This window comes from Bufo gargarizans, chromosome 1 (assembly GCF_014858855.1).
Source record: "Bufo gargarizans isolate SCDJY-AF-19 chromosome 1, ASM1485885v1, whole genome shotgun sequence".
Classification (NCBI taxonomy): domain Eukaryota; kingdom Metazoa; phylum Chordata; class Amphibia; order Anura; family Bufonidae; genus Bufo; species Bufo gargarizans.
Window position 1 is genome coordinate 181,369,878 of NC_058080.1, and position 16,961 is coordinate 181,386,838.

The window sequence follows — 16,961 nt, forward strand, 5'->3', positions numbered from 1 at the left end:
CAGTGCAGGAAGTAAGGTGGGCACATTGTCTTTGTAGCGTGGATCCAGCAGGGTGGCAACCCAGTAGTCCGCACAGGTTAAAATGTGGGCAACTCTGCTGTCGTTGCGCAGGCACTGCAGCATGTAGTCGCTCATGTGTGCCAGGCTGCCCAGGGATAAGGACAAGCTGTCCTCTGTGGGAGGCGTATCGTCATCGTCCTGCCTTTCCCCCCAGCCACGCACCAGTGATGGACCCGAGCTGCGTTGGGTGCCACCCCGCTGTGACCATGCTTCATCCTCATCCTCCTCCACCTCCTCCTCATCCTCGTCCTCCTCGTCCTCCAGTAGTGGGCCCTGGCTGGCCACATTTGTACCTGGCCTCTGCTGTTGCCAAAAACCTCCCTCTGAGTCACTTCGAAGAGACTGGCCTGAAAGTGCTAAAAATGACCCCTCTTCCTCCTCCTCCTCCTCCTCCTCCTGGGCCACCTCCTCTTCCATCATCGCCCTAAGTGTTTTCTCAAGGAGACATAGAAGTGGTATTGTAACGCTGATAACGGTGTCATCGCCACTGGCCATGTTGGTGGAGTACTCGAAACAGCGCAACAGGGCACACAGGTCTCGCATGGAGGCCCAGTCATTGGTGGTGAAGTGGTGCTGTTCTGTAGTGTGACTGACCCGTGCGTGCTGCAGCTGAAACTCCACTATGGCCTGCTGCTGCTCGCACAGTCTGTCCAGCATGTGCAAGGTGGAGTTCCACCTGGTGGGCACGTCGCATATGAGGCGGTGAGCGGGAAGGCCGAAGTTACGCTGTAGCGCAGACAGGCGAGCAGCAGCAGGATGTGAACGCCGGAAGCGCGAACAGACGGCCCGCACTTTATGCAGCAGCTCTGACATGTCGGGGTAGTTGTGAATGAACTTCTGCACCACCAAATTCAGCACATGCGCCAAGCAAGGGATGTGCGTCAAATTGGCTAGTCCCAGAGCTGCAACGAGATTTCGCCCATTATCACACACCACCAGGCCGGGCTTGAGGCTCACCGGCAGCAACCACTCGTCGGTCTGTTGTTCTATACCCCGCCACAACTCCTGTGCGGTGTGGGGCCTGTCCCCCAAACATATGAGTTTCAGAATGGCCTGCTGACGTTTACCCCGGGCTGTGCTGAAGTTGGTGGTGAAGGTGTGTGGCTGACTGGATGAGCAGGTGGAAGAAGAGGAGGAGGAAGCCGAGAAGGAGGAGGTGGCAACAGGAGGCAAAGAATGTTGCCCTGCGATCCTTGGCGGCGGAAGGACGTGCGCCAAACAGCTCTCCGCCTGGGGCCCAGCTGCCACTACATTTACCCAGTGTGCAGTTAGGGAGATATAGCGTCCCTGGCCGTGCTTACTGGTCCACGTATCTGTGGTTAGGTGGACCTTGCTACAGATGGCGTTGCGCAGTGCACACTTGATTTTATCGGATACTTGGTTGTGCAGGGAAGGCACGGCTCTCTTGGAGAAGTAGTGCCGGCTGGGAACAACATACTGTGGGACAGCAAGCGACATGAGCTGTTTGAAGCTGTCTGTGTCCACCAGCCTAAATGACAGCATTTCATAGGCCAGTAGTTTAGAAATGCTGGCATTCAGGGCCAGGGATCGAGGGTGGCTAGGTGGGAATTTACGCTTTCTATCAAATGTTTGTGAGATGGAGAGCTGAACGCTGGCGTGTGACATGGTTGAGACGCTTGGTGACGGAGGTGGTGGTGGTGGTGTTGGTGGTACATCCCCTGTTTGCTGGGCGGCAGGTGCCAACGTTCCTCCAGAGGCGGAGGAAGAGGCCGAGGCGGCAGCAGCAGAATAGGCCGAGGCGGCAGCAGCAGAAGAGGTAGCAGGGGGAGCCTGAGTGACTTCCTTGGTTTTAAGGTGTTTACTCCACTGCAGTTCATGCTTTGCATGCAGGTGCCTGGTCATGCAGGTTGTGCTCAGGTTCAGAACGTTAATGCCTCGCTTCAGGCTCTGATGGCACAGCGTGCAAACCACTCGGGTCTTGTCGTCAGCACATTGTTTGAAGAAGTGCCATGCCAGGGAACTCCTTGAAGCTGCCTTTGGGGTGCTCGGTCCCAGATGGCGGCGGTCAGTAGCAGGCGGAGTCTCTTGGCGGCGGGTGTTCTGCTTTTGCCCACTGCTCCCTCTTTTGCTACGCTGTTGGCTCGGTCTCACCACTGCCTCTTCCTCCGAACTGTGAAAGTCAGTGGCACGACCTTCATTCCATGTGGGGTCTAGGACCTCATCGTCCCCTGCATCGTCTTCCACCCAGTCTTGATCCCTGACCTCCTGTTCAGTCTGCACACTGCAGAAAGACGCAGCAGTTGGCACCTGTGTTTCGTCATCATCAGAGACATGCTGAGGTGGTATTCCCATGTCCTCATCATCAGGAAACATAAGTGGTTGTGCGTCAGTGCATTCTATGTCTTTCACCGCTGGGGAAGGGCTAGGTGGATGCCCTTGGGAAACCCTGCCAGCGGAGTCTTCAAACAGCATAAGAGACTGCTGCATAACTTGAGGCTGAGACAGTTTCCCTGGTATGCATGGGGGTGATGTGACAGACTGATGGGGTTGGTTTTCAGGCGCCATCTGTGCGCTTTCTGCAGAAGACTGGGTGGGAGATAATGTGAACGTGCTGGATCCACTGTCGGCCACCCAATTGACTAATGCCTGTACCTGCTCAGGCCTTACCATCCTTAGAACGGCATTGGGCCCCACCATATATCGCTGTAAATTCTGGCGGCTACTGGGACCTGAGGTAGTTGGTACACTAGGACGTGTGGATGTGGCAGAACGGCCACGTCCTCTCCCAGCACCAGAGGGTCCACTAACACCACCACGACCATGTCCACGTCCGCGTCCCTTACTAGATGTTTTTCTCATTGTTATGGTTCACCACAACAACAAATATATTATTTGGCCCAATGTATTGTATTCAAATTCAGCGGGATATAAATTTGAGGCCTAGTATTTAGGCGCTGGGTGACCGGTATGGATTTAGTGACAGAATTAGACTTGGAAATGCACAGAAGCGTGTGTGTGAAGTTATTCTGAATGACCCTATGTGCACCTTCAATATGATCTACCCTTTTAGGGATAGATTTCAAATAGCTCTGATATAGCAGAAACGACTAAATTATGAAATTGCTAAATTGGGAATTGTATTTCAACCCAGAACAAAAAATGTGCTTTGACGGACACTAAATAACTTTCCCAGCCACAACAGGACAGCGGTAACGAGAGATTTAGCGGGATATAAATTTGAGGCCTAGTATTTAGGCGCTGGGTGACAGGTATGGGTTTAGTGACAGAATTAGATTTGGAAATGCACAGTAGCGGGTGTGTGAAGTTATTCTGAATGACCCTATGTGCACCTTGAATATTATATACCCTTTTAGGGATAGATTTCAAATAGCTCTGATATAGCAGAAACCACTAAATTATGAAATTGCTAAATTGGGAATTGTATTTCAACCCAGAACAAGAAATGTGCTTGAACGGACACTAAATAACTCGCCCAGCTACAGCACTAGGGACAGATTTAGCGGGATATAAATTTGAGGCCTAGTATTTAGGCGCTGGGTGACAGGTATGGGTTTAGTGCCAGAATTAGACTTGGAAATACACAGTAGCGGGTGTGTGTGAAGTTATTCTGAATGACCCAATGTGCACCTTGAATATTATATACCCTTTTAGGGATAGATTTCAAATAGCTCTGATATAGCAGAAACCACTAAATTATGAAATTGCTAAATTGGGAATTGTATTTCAACCCAGAACAAGAAATGTGCTTGAACGGACACTAAATAACTCGCCCAGCTACAGCACTAGGGACAGATTTAGCGGGATATAAATTTGAGGCCTAGTATTTAGGCGCTGGGTGACAGGTATGGGTTTAGTGACAGAATTAGACTTGGAAATACACAGTAGCGGGTGTGTGTGAAGTTATTCTGAATGACCCAATGTGCACCTTGAATATTATATACCCTTTTAGGGATAGATTTCAAATAGCTCTGATATAGCAGAAACCACTAAATTATGAAATTGCTAAATTGGGAATTGTATTTCAACCCAGAACAAGAAATGTGCTTGAACGGACACTAAATAACTCGCCCAGCTACAGCACTAGGGACAGATTTAGCGGGATATAAATTTGAGGCCTAGTATTTAGGCGCTGGGTGACAGGTATGGGTTTAGTGACAGAATTAGACTTGGAAATACACAGTAGCGGGTGTGTGTGAAGTTATTCTGAATGACCCAATGTGCACCTTGAATATTATATACCCTTTTAGGGATAGATTTCAAATAGCTCTGATATAGCAGAAACCACTAAATTATGAAATTGCTAAATTGGGAATTGTATTTCAACCCAGAACAAGAAATGTGCTTGAACGGACACTAAATAACTCGCCCAGCTACAGCACTAGGGACAGATTTAGCGGGATATAAATTTGAGGCCTAGTATTTAGGCGCTGGGTGACAGGTATGGGTTTAGTGACAGAATTAGACTTGGAAATACACAGTAGCGGGTGTGTGTGAAGTTATTCTGAATGACCCAATGTGCACCTTGAATATTATATACCCTTTTAGGGATAGATTTCAAATAGCTCTGATATAGCAGAAACCACTAAATTATGAAATTGCTAAATTGGGAATTGTATTTCAACCCAGAACAAGAAATGTGCTTGAACGGACACTAAATAACTCGCCCAGCTACAGCACTAAGGACAGATTTAGCGGGATATAAATTTGAGGCCTAGTATTTAGGCGCTGGGTGACAGGTATGGGTTTAGTGCCAGAATTAGACTTGGAAATACACAGTAGCGGGTGTGTGTGAAGTTATTCTGAATGACCCAATGTGCACCTTGAATATTATATACCCTTTTAGGGATAGATTTCAAATAGCTCTGATATAGCAGAAACCACTAAATTATGAAATTGCTAAATTGGGAATTGTATTTCAACCCAGAACAAGAAATGTGCTTGAACGGACACTAAATAACTCGCCCAGCTACAGCACTAGGGACAGATTTAGCTGGATATAAATTTGAGGCCTAGTATTTAGGCGCTGCGTGACAGGTATGGGTTTAGTGACAGAATTAGACTTGGAAATACACAGTAGCGGGTGTGTGTGAAGTTATTCTGAATGACCCAATGTGCACCTTGAATATTATATACCCTTTTAGGGATAGATTTCAAATAGCTCTGATATAGCAGAAACCACTAAATTATGAAATTGCTAAATTGGGAATTGTATTTCAACCCAGAACAAGAAATGTGCTTGAACGGACACTAAATAACTCGCCCAGCTACAGCACTAGGGACAGATTTAGCTGGATATAAATTTGAGGCCTAGTATTTAGGCGCTGGGTGACCGGTATGGATTTAGTGACAGAATTAGACTGGGATATGGCCAAAAAATAAACAGACTATTGCTGGTTAAATGCACTTGGTGTGACAGCTTCACCCTGATGTAGGCTTTAGCCAAAAAACAACCACACCATTGAGGGTTAAATGCACTTGGTGACAGGCGCAGCTTGCCCCTGATTTAGTATATGGCCAAAAAATGAACAGACTATTGCTGGTTAAATGCACTTGGTGTGACAGCTTCACCCTGATGTAGGCTTTAGCCAAAAAACAACCACACCATTGAGGGTTAAATGCACTTGGTGACAGGCGCAGCTTGCCCCTGATTTAGTATATGGCCAAAAAATGAACAGACTATTGCTGGTTAAATGCACTTGGTGTGACAGCTTCACCCTGATGTAGGCTTTAGCCAAAAAACAACCACACCATTGAGGGTTAAATGCACTTGGTGACAGGCGCAGCTTGCCCCTGATTTAGTATATGGCCAAAAAATGAACAGACTATTGCTGGTTAAATGCACTTGGTGTGACAGCTTCACCCTGATGTAGGCTTTAGCCAAAAAACAACCACACCATTGAGGGTTAAATGCACTTGGTCGCAGCTTGTGCTGGCGCACCACAAGACACAAAATGGCCGCCGATCACCCCAGAAAAATGTGACTGACAAACGGTCTGTGCAGCCTAAAAACAGTGAGCAATTGAGGATCAGCAGCTCAATGATCCACAGCTGCAGATCGATCAGTTAATCAAGTCCTTTGGAGGAGTTAATCTGCCTAATCTCGCCCTACTGTCGCAGCCGCAACCTCTCCCTACGCTAATCAGAGCAGAGTGACGGGCGGCGCTATGTGACTCCAGCTTAAATAGAGGCTGGGTCACATGGTGCTCTGGCCAATCACAGCCATGCCAATAGTAGGCATGGCTGTGATGGCCTCTTGGGGCAAGTAGTATGACGCTTGTTGATTGGCTGCTTTGCAGCCTTTCAAAAAGCGCCAAGAAAGCGTCACAAAAGCGCGAAGAAAGCGACGAACACCGAACCCGGACTTTTACGAAAATGTCCGGGTTCGGGTCCGTGTCACGGACACCCCAAAATTCGGTACGAACCCGAACTATACAGTTCGAGTTCGCTCATCCCTACTGACAACCCATTTATTTTCAGATCTGGTGTGGTATAACAGGTAGGTCATCTAGTAATTCAATGATCATTCTTGACACTATGATCCTTGATCAAACCAAAGCATCTGTCTTCTGTTTAATAGATGCCGGGATCACATCAATATGATCCCTACAGAACAAATGTTTCCACATGCTTCATATACACATGATATAGACCAAAGCCAGCTCTTCTGCGTGTTCAGGTAGGCTTGTGCAGGAAACTGCTACCAGACATTTGTCTCCCAGGAAAAAACATGTTAAATCCAGCATGCCCAATCTTGCCTCAGTGGTAAACATCAGGAGACAGTCAAGCTCCCCCATATACTATATATTACATCTCACCGCCCTGTCCAAATTATACAGTACCTATAAACAGTTGCAAGAAAAAGTTGACCACTTTGGAATGATATGGATTTCTGCACAAATTGGTCCTAAAATGTGATCTGATCTTCATCTAAGTGACAACAATAGACAATCACAGTCTGCTTAAACTAATAACACACAAAGAATTAAATGTTACCATATTTTTATTGAACACACCATGTAAACATTCACAGTGCAGGTGGAAAAAGTATGTGAACCCTTGGATTTAATAACTGGTTCAACCTCCTTTGGCAGCAATAACTTCAACCAAATGTTTCCTGTAGTTGCAGATCAGACGTGCACAACGGTCAGGAGTCATTCTTGACCATTCCCCTTTACAGAACTGTTTCAGTTGAGCAATATTCTTGGGATGTCTGGTTTGAATCGCCTTCTTGAGGTCATGCCACAGCATCTCATTCGGGTTGAGGTCAGGACTCTGACTGGGCCACTCCAGAAGGCGTATTTTCTTCTGTTTAAGCCATTCTGTTGTTGATTTACTTCTATGCTTTGGGTCGTTGTCCTGTTGCAACACCCATCTTCTGTTGAGCTTCAGCTGGTGGACAGATGGTCTTAAGTTCTCCTGCAAAACGTCTTGATAAACTTGGGAATTCATTTTTCCTACGATGATAGCAATCCGTCCAGGCCCTGACGCAGCAAAGCAGCCCCAAACAATGATGCCCCCACCACCATACTTCACAGTTGGGATGAGGTTTTGATGTTGGTGTGCTATGCCTCTTTTTCTCCTCACATAGTGTTGTGTGTTTCTTCCAAACAACTCAACTTTGGTTTCATCTGTCCACAGAATATTTTGCCAGTACTGCTGTGGAACGTCCAGGTGCTCTTGTGCAAACTGTAAACGTGTAGCAATGTTTTTTTTTGACAGCAGTGCCTTCCTCTGTGGTATCCTCCCATGAAATCCATTCTTGTTAAGTGTTTTACGTATCGTAAATTCGCTAACAGGAATGTTAGCATATGCCAGAGACTTTTGTAAGTCTTTAGCTGACACTCTAGTATTCATTTTCACCTCATTGAGCAGTCTGCGCTGTGCTCTTGCAGTCATCTTTACAGGACGGCCACTCCTACAGAGAGTAGCAGCAGTGCTGTACTTTCTCTATTTATAGACACTTTGTCTTACTGTGGACTGATGAACAGCAAGGCTTTTGGAGATAGTTTTATAACCCTTTCCAGCTTTATGCAAGTCAACAATTCTTAATCGTAGGTCTTCTGAGAGCTCTTTTGTGCGAAGCATCATTCACTTCAGGCAAACCCAGAACTGGTGTGTGTGTTTTTTTATAGGGCAGCTGTAACCAACCCCTCCAATCTCATCTCATTGATTGGACTCCAGTTGGCTGACACCTCACTCCAATTAGCTCTTGGAGAAGTCATTAGTCTAGGGGTTCACATACTTTTTCCACCTGCTCTGTGAATGTTTACATGGTGTGTTTAATAAAAACATGGTAACATTTAATTCTGTGTGTATTTTAGTTTAAGCAGACTGTGATTGTCTATTGTTGTGACGTAGATGAAGATTAGATCACATTTTATGACCAATTTGTGCAGAAATCCATATAATTTCAAAGGTTTCACATACATTTTTTTGCAACTGTATATGACTGGCTTCAGCCACCTTGTAGTTTTGGTCACTCAAAAATAAATTCATTGTTTTTTACTATGAAAGTCAACAAATTTATTTGAGGACAAAATGCCCCAACTATAAAGAGCAATGGTAAAAATGAATAAGAGTAGAAGGGCTCTTCACAATGGTGATGCTTGCTTTCTAATGCATAGAATATATTAAGGAAACATCAGTTCTCTGCAAGATTTCAGGTATTCTTAATCTCATCTGGCCTGTTCCACTTCCTTAAAGATCCCTATAAAGATGCAGAGTGCAGTCCTTTGAGTCCCCTTTGGGATTTGCATCATGGCTCCTAAACCTGTTTAAGGGACAAAGGCGGTATACAGCTTTGAAGCTACCGGTTTGGATTTTGTCCTTCTAAGCCTGTTTTGCTAGCACATTTTAAAAATGCTTTCCGTGGCGCCCCTTAAACCAGCAACAAGATAAAAAGTTTCTCACATGCTACCGCAAACCATGACAATCTTCTGGAGCTGCATCAGCCTCAAATCTTTTAAAGAGATCTGTTCTGCTTTACAATCAGCTCTTAAAAAAAAGAACTTAGCCACTGAGGAAAGCGTCCCCTGAACTATCCCGTGTGGCCCCTTTCATGTACAGACTTTTATATCTATAAATGTGGTTGTGAATCTTGTGGATGCTGCTGAGGTGTTATATGTTTTATGTCATGCTTCTTAACTACCATTATATCCTGGATTTTAATATTGGCTGCTAATCAGAAGTGGCTTTTTCATTAGCGGCACTTTGTCTGCTGCTTGACAGAAGCAAGAGCTAAATATTACACATCCAATTACTTAACTAATATACTTAAACATGGTTTATTGCTGGTTATAGGCCACTTCATTTGACATCATGTTTTATTCACTGTATTGATAATAAAAAGGACCAATAGTAGTAGTATATGCTTCATAGTAGAAATAAGCCAATAGTAAGAGTATATGCATCATAGCAATAGTAGTAAGCCAATAGTAAGACTATATACATCATAGTAGTAAGCCAACAGTAAGAGTATATACATCATAGTAGTAGTAAGCCAATAGTAAGAGTATATACATCATAGTAGTAGTAAGCCAATAGTAAGAGTATATACACCATAATAGTAGTATATGCATCATAGTAGTAGTAGAAATAAGCCAATAGTAAGAGTATATGCATCATAGCAATAGTAGTAAGCCAATAGTAAGACTATATACATCATAGTAGTAAGCCAACAGTAAGAGTATATACATCATAGTAGTAGTAAGCCAATAGTAAGAGTATATACACCATCATAGTAGTAAGTCAATAATAGTAGTATATGCATCACAGTAGTAGTAGTAGTAGTAAGCCAATAGTAAGAGTATATACACAATAATAGTAGTATATGCATCGTAGTAGTAGTAAGCCAATAGTAAGAATATATTCATCATAGCAAAAGTAGTAAGCCAGTAGAAAGAATATATACATCATAGCAGTAGTAGTAAGCCAATAGTAAGGGTATATACAGTCAGGTCCATAAATATTGGGACATCGACACAATTCTAACATTTTTGGCTCTATACACCACCACAATTGATTTGAAATGAAACGAACAAGATGTGTTTTAACTGCAGACTGTAAGCTTAACTGCAGACTGTCAGCTTTATTTCAAGGGTATTTACATCCAAACCAGGTGAACAGTGTAGGAATTACAACAGTTTGCATATGTGCCTCCGACTTGTTAAGGGACCAAAAGTAAATGGACAATTAGCTTCTCTGCTGTTCCATGGCCAGGTGTGTGTTATTCCCTCATTATCCCAATTACAATGAGCAGATAAACGGTCCATAGTTCATTTTGACTGTGCTATTTGCATTTGGAATCTGTTGCTGTCAACTCTCAAGATGAGATCCAAAGAGCTGTCCCTATCAGTGAAGCAAGCCATCATTAGGCTGAAAAAAAAACAAAAAAACATCAGAGAGATAGCAAAAATATTAGGCGTGGCCAAAACAACTGTTTGGAACATTCTTAAAAAGAAGGAACGCACCGGTGAGATCAGCAACACCAAAAGACCCGGAAGACCATGGAAAACAACTGTGGTGGATGACCGAAGAATTCTTTCCCTGGTGAATACAGAGGGTTCACCACAAGATGTAAACCATTGGTGAGCCTCAAAAACAGGAAGGCCAGATTAGAGTTTGCCAAACGACATCTAAAAAAGCCTTCACAGTTCTGGAACAACATCCTATGGACAGATGAGACCAAGATCAACTTGTACCCGAGTGATGGGAAGAGAAGAGTATGGAGAAGGAAAGGAACTGCTCATGATCCTAAGCATACCACCTCATCAGTGAAGCATGGTGGTGGTAGTGTCATGGCGTGGGCATGTATGGCTGCCAATGGAACTGTTTCTCTTGTGTTTATTGATGATGTGACTGCTGACAAAAGCAGCAGGATGAATTCTGAAGTGTTTCGGGCAATATTATCTGCTCATATTCAGCCAAATGCTTTAGAACTCACTGTACGGCGCTTTACAGTGCAGATGGACAATGACCCAAAGCATACTGCAAAAGCAACCAAAGAGTTTTTTAAGGGAAAAAAAGTGGAATGTTATGCAATGGCCAAGTCAATTACTTGACCTGAATCCGATTTGAGCATGCATTTAACTTGCTGAAGACAAAAATGAAGGGAAAATGCCCCAAGAACAAGCAGGAACTGAAGACAGTTGCAGTAGAGGCCTAGCAGAGCATCACCAGGGATGAAACCCATCGTCTGGTGATGTCTATGCGTTCCAGACCTCAGGCTGTAATTGACTGCAAAAGGATTTGCAACCAAGTATTAAAAAGTGAAAGTTTAATTTATGATTATTATTCTGTCCCATTACTTTTGGTCCCTTAACAAGTGGGAGGCACATATGCAAACTGTTGTAATTCCTACACTGTTCATCTGATTTGGATTCAAATACCCTCAAATTAAAGCTGACGGTCTGCAGTTAAAGCACATCTTGTTCGTTTCATTTCAAATCCATTGTGATGGTGTATAGAGCCAAAAATTGTTGAATTGTGTCGATTTATATTTAGAGCTGACCCATCACTAGGTGTTGAGACACAATACTTATTGCTTATTTACAAATGGTCACTAGGACTAATAGTTGTCTCTAGGTTGACACATGTGAATATTATGTAATATAAAACATAACGTTTATTGTAATAAATTTAATTGGTAATAAACGTTATGTTTTATATTAGATAATATTCACGTGTCAACCTAGAGACAACTATTTGTCCTAGTGACCATTTGTAAATAAGCAATATGAATTGTCGATGTCCCAATATTTATGGACCTGACTGTATATACATCGTAGCAGTAGTAGGCCTATAGCACAGCTGTTTTCTTCCGACCAATTTTCTGCATGTTTCCTGGGTTTCGGCTGGATCTCCTCTGGTCCCCATTATAGTTAATGGGGCAGGACAGCGGCGTCTAAGCTTCCAGCAATTCCGGAATCCAGAGAGAGCCGGCAGGCTATTACCTAAGCGCTATTGTGAAACTAGCCTAGGAGTATATGCATCATATTAGTAGGCCAATAGTAAGGGTATACTCATAGTAGTATTAAGCCTATATTAGTATGTTGCTGATAGCAGCAGTAGGTCAATAGTAGTAGTATATACTCTTACTAGTAATTCAGTACTAGTAGTAGTATATGCCTCATAGTAGTGGTCCTTTAGTAGTAGTATATGCATCATATGTTCTTTTTATGTTAGGCAGTGATGTGTGTATGTGCTATTATCTGAATATGTCAAGGTGTGTCACACTTTCTTAGCTGGCAGCTGAGGGACGTATTAAACACTTTAATATGCAGCAGGGAGGGTTACCATTTAACACATAAACAACATAGCGCAAATTTCAAGCATATGATATCCTTGAGTCCTTTGCTTCAATTATCTAAATTGTGGAGCTTTTCTCATAAGTCTGGCAACAAGGCCAACCAAAACGATCCATGTATGAGTAAGCCCCCCTCCCCCACATTGTTCACTGTTACTTCATGTTCAGTTTTCTCATCTATACCTTATATTAGACCCTATACATAACAGACAGAGACTGAGAGGGGGGGCTTTCTATATAAAACTTAATGGAGATTGTCTCAAGTAATTACACTTTTATTTTAGATCACACACAATTTATATGGGGGGAAAAAATGCTACCTATTGCTGTTACATATTTGTTATGGTGCCCCCTGATAGATTTTAGGTTGATATTTAAAGGGGTTGTCACTTCAGCAAATGACATTTATTATGTAGAGAAAGTTAATACAAGGCACTTACTAATGTATTATAATTTTCCATATTGCTTCCTTTGCTGGCTTGATTAATTTTTCTATAACATTATACACAATAGAATCTTGTTTCCATGGTTACGAACAATTGCACTGTAGATGCAAATATAATTTATGGACTAAGCCCTCATTCTGATATGATAAAATCTGAGACTCGGCCAATATAATATGGTCAAAACACATCTGTGCCTGCCTACTTGCTCCAAGGTGGTCTCAGTCAGGCAGGTCCTACTCTAAACCTACCTATGCCGTTGGGCATCTACAGGTGAAACTCAAAAAATTTGAATATCGTGCAAATTTGATTTATTTCAGTAATGTAACTTAAAAGGTGAAACTAATATATGAGATGGACTCATTACATGCAAAGCGAGATATTTCAAGCCTTTATTTGTTATATTTTGGATGATTATGGCTTACAGCTTATGAAACCCCAAAGTCACAATTTTGAAGTACCCTTTTCTTAGGCAGTATGGACTAATTAGCTGACTAGAGTGTGACACTTTGAGCCTAGAATATTGAAGATTTTCACAAAATTCTAATTTTAAGCTGCATTAATGCAATTCCTTTTAATTTGCATTACTGAAATAAATGGACTTTTGCACAATATTCTAATTTTTCACGTTTCACCTGTACATTCTAAATGTGTGTGTGGGTGTACATGGCAACATATACAGGTCCTTCTAAAAGAAATTAGCATATTGTGATAAAGTTCATTATTTTCTGTAATGTACTGATAAACATTAGACTTTCATATATTTTAGATTCATTACACACCAACTGAAGTAGTTCAAGCCTTTTATTGTTTTAATATTGATGATTTTGGCATACAGTTCATGAAAAGCCAAATTTCCTATCTAAAAAAATTAGCATATTTCATCCGACCAATAAAAAATAAGTGTTTTTAATACAAAAAAAGTAAACCTTCAAATAATTATGTTCAGTTATGCACTCAATACTTGGTCGGGAATCCTTTTGCAGAAATGACTGCTTCAGTGCGGCGTGGCATGGAGGCAATCAGCCTGTGGCACTGCTGAGGTGTTATGGAGGACCAGGATGCTTCGATAGTGGCCTTAAGCTCATCCAGAGTGTTGGGTCTTGCATCTCTCAACTTTCTCTTCCCAATATCCCACAGATTCTCTATGGGGTTCAGGTCAGGAGAGTTGGCAGGCCAATTGAGCACAGTAATACCATGGTCAGTAAACCATTTACCAGTGGTTTTGGCACTGTGAGCAGGTGCCAGGTCGTGCTGAAAAATGAAATCTTCATCTCCATAAAGCTTTTCAGCAGATGGAAGCATGAAGTGCTCCAAAATCTCCTGATAGCTAGCTGCATTGACCCTGCCCTTGATAAAACACAGTGGACCAACACCAGCAGCTGACATGGCACCCCAGACCATCACTGACTGTGGGTACTTGACACTGGACTTCAGGCATTTTGGCATTTCCCTCTCCCCAGTCTTCCTCCAGACTCTGGCACCTTGATTTCCGAATGACATGCAAAATTAGCTTTCATCCGAAAAAAGTACTTTGGACCACTGAGCAACAGTCCAGTGCTGCTTCTCTGTAACCCAGGTCAGGCGCTTCTGCCGCTGTTTCTGGTTCAAAAGTGGCTTGACCTGGGGAATGCGGCACCTGTAGCCCATTTCCTGCACACGCCTGTACACGGTGGCTTTGGATGTTTCTACTCCAGACTCAGTCCACTGCTTCCGCAGGTCCCCCAAGGTCTGGAATCGGTCCTTCTCCACAATCTTCCTCAGGGTCCGGTCACCTCTTCTCGTTGTGCAGCGTTTTCTGCCACACTTTTCCCTTCCCACAGACTTCCCACTGAGGTGCCTTGATACAGCACTCTAGGAACAGCCTATTCGTTCAGAAATGTCTTTCTGTGTCTTACCCTCTTGCTTGAGGGTGTCAATGATGGCCTTCTGGACAGCAGTCAGGTCGGCAGTCTTACCCATGATTGCGGTTTTGAGTAATGAACCAGGGGAGTTTTTAAAAGCCTCAGGAATCTTTTGCAGGTGTTTAGAGTTAATTAGTTGAATCAGATGATTAGGTTAATAGCTTGTTTAGAGAACCTTTTCATGATATGCAAATTTTTGGAGATAGCAATTTTGGGTTTTCATGAGCTGTATGCCAAAATCATCAATATTAAAACAATAAAAGGCTTGAACTGCTTCAGTTGGTGTGTAATGAATCTAAAATATATGAAAGTCTAATGTTTATCAGTACATCACAGAAAATAATGAACTTTATCGCAATATGCTAATTTTTTTAGAAGGACCTGTATAAGGAAAAAATCATGGAAAATATTGCACTGATGGATTTTTAGTTAATATTTGAAGGGGTTGTCACTTCAGCAAATGGCATTTATTATGTAGAGAAAGTTAATACAAGGCACTTACTAATGTACGGTATTATGATTGTCCATATTGCTTCCTTTGCTGGGTTGATTAATTTTTCCATCACATTATACACAATAGAATCTTGTTTCAATTGTTACGAACAATTGCTGAAAACAATTGCACAATATATGTAAACATTATAAATTGACTAAGCCCTCATTCTGATCGCAGACTCTTAACCAATATATTTTGATCAAAGCACATCTGTGCCTGCCTACCGGCACCAAGGTGGTCTCAGTCAGGCAGGTCCTACTCTAAACCTACCTATGCTGTTGGGCATCTACATTCAGGAGTGCATACCCTGCACATATAGTGTGCAGCTCCTAGTTACCTCTGTGTGCATCAAGCAGCCGATGAGAGGAGTAACAGGCACAGCTATATGTACCACCTAATCAAGGCGGACTGTGGAATAGGTGGGGCAAAAGTGCCAAAAAAACTGCTACTCCCAAGGTGGAATAATAGGAGTGAATCCAGACTTGAAAAAGCTAAAACATAGGTGCTGCCTGACTGAGACCACCTTGGGGGTGGGTAGGCGGGCAAAGATGTATTTTGATTAAAATATATTGGCTGAGAGTATCGCATTTTATCATATCATAATAAGGGCTTAGTCCATATATGTTTGCATCTAATGTGTTGTGCATTATTTTTATTTTTAATGTGTAGCCATGTACATCCACTTATTTATCACATCATATTAGATGTTTTATTTTTTGTGATTTATATATTTTTTGTCATGTTTACTACCACCCCACAATTCAGCAATGGTGGCCGTGTTTGCACACTATAGGAAAAAGTTCCAGCCTCTCTGGTGGCTGAGACCGCGGAGCGCGCATAGGAGTGCATGCGCAGCAGCTCTCGTCCTTCCACCTGATGTCTGGAGTGCAGAGGTGACTCTAACCCCCTGGAAACAAGCAGTGTATAATGTGATGGAAAAATGATTCAGGTCAGGAAAGGAGGCAATATGGATAATCACAATACATTAGTAAGTGCCTTGTATCAACTTCCTCTACATAATAAATGCCATTTGCTGAGGTGAGACAACCCCTTTAACCGCCTCCGGACCGCCTAACGCAGATGTGCGGTCCGGAGGCGGCAGCGCTGCGCAGACTGACGCATTTACGCGTCATCTCGCGAGACGCGAGATGACGCGCTTTGCCGGCCCGCGCATGCGCAGTTCAGGACGGCATTTCGTCAATTAGGGTCGCATCATCAGCTTGCCAGCCAATGATCGCAGCTGGCAAGCTGATGATTTAAAAAAAAAAAACAATCAGAGTGCCAGATAACAGATCATATTAGTAAATATGATCTGTTATATGGCTGGCCTGCTCCTCTGCTGGTTCTTTTCGTCGGTTGGATCCAGCAGAGGAGCAGGCTACACAGTGAGTACACCAACACTACACACTTAGCCCCAGATCACCCCCCTGAACCCCAATTAACCCTTTGATCGCCCCTGTCAATCACTAGTGAAAGGAAAAAAGTGATCAGTGCAAACTGTCACTTTTTTTTTCCCACTGGTATTGACCGTTAGGTTTTAGGTATAGTTTAGGCCCCTTGGTTAGGTAGTTTAGGGATCAGTTAGCGCCCAGCCCACCGCACCGCAGTCCGTTATTCGCTGATTAGCGTATCGCTAATCAGCATTTGTACTTTTATAGTATCTGGAAGTGATCAAAACTGATCACGGTCAGATCTATAATTGTATTAGTGTCACTTTAGTTCTCCCTCCACCCAAAACGCAGTGTTTGCCCGATCAGGCCTGATCGGTCGCC

The 16,961-nt window shown here is 43.1% G+C and overlaps 1 protein-coding gene across 1 annotated transcript in view; it reads left to right on the forward strand.

The window, feature by feature from the left end:
- Positions 1–16,961, forward strand: part of LRBA (LPS responsive beige-like anchor protein) — a 568,467-nt gene that overhangs the window by 523,408 nt on the left and 28,098 nt on the right. The gene's annotated exons all lie outside the window — the stretch shown is intronic.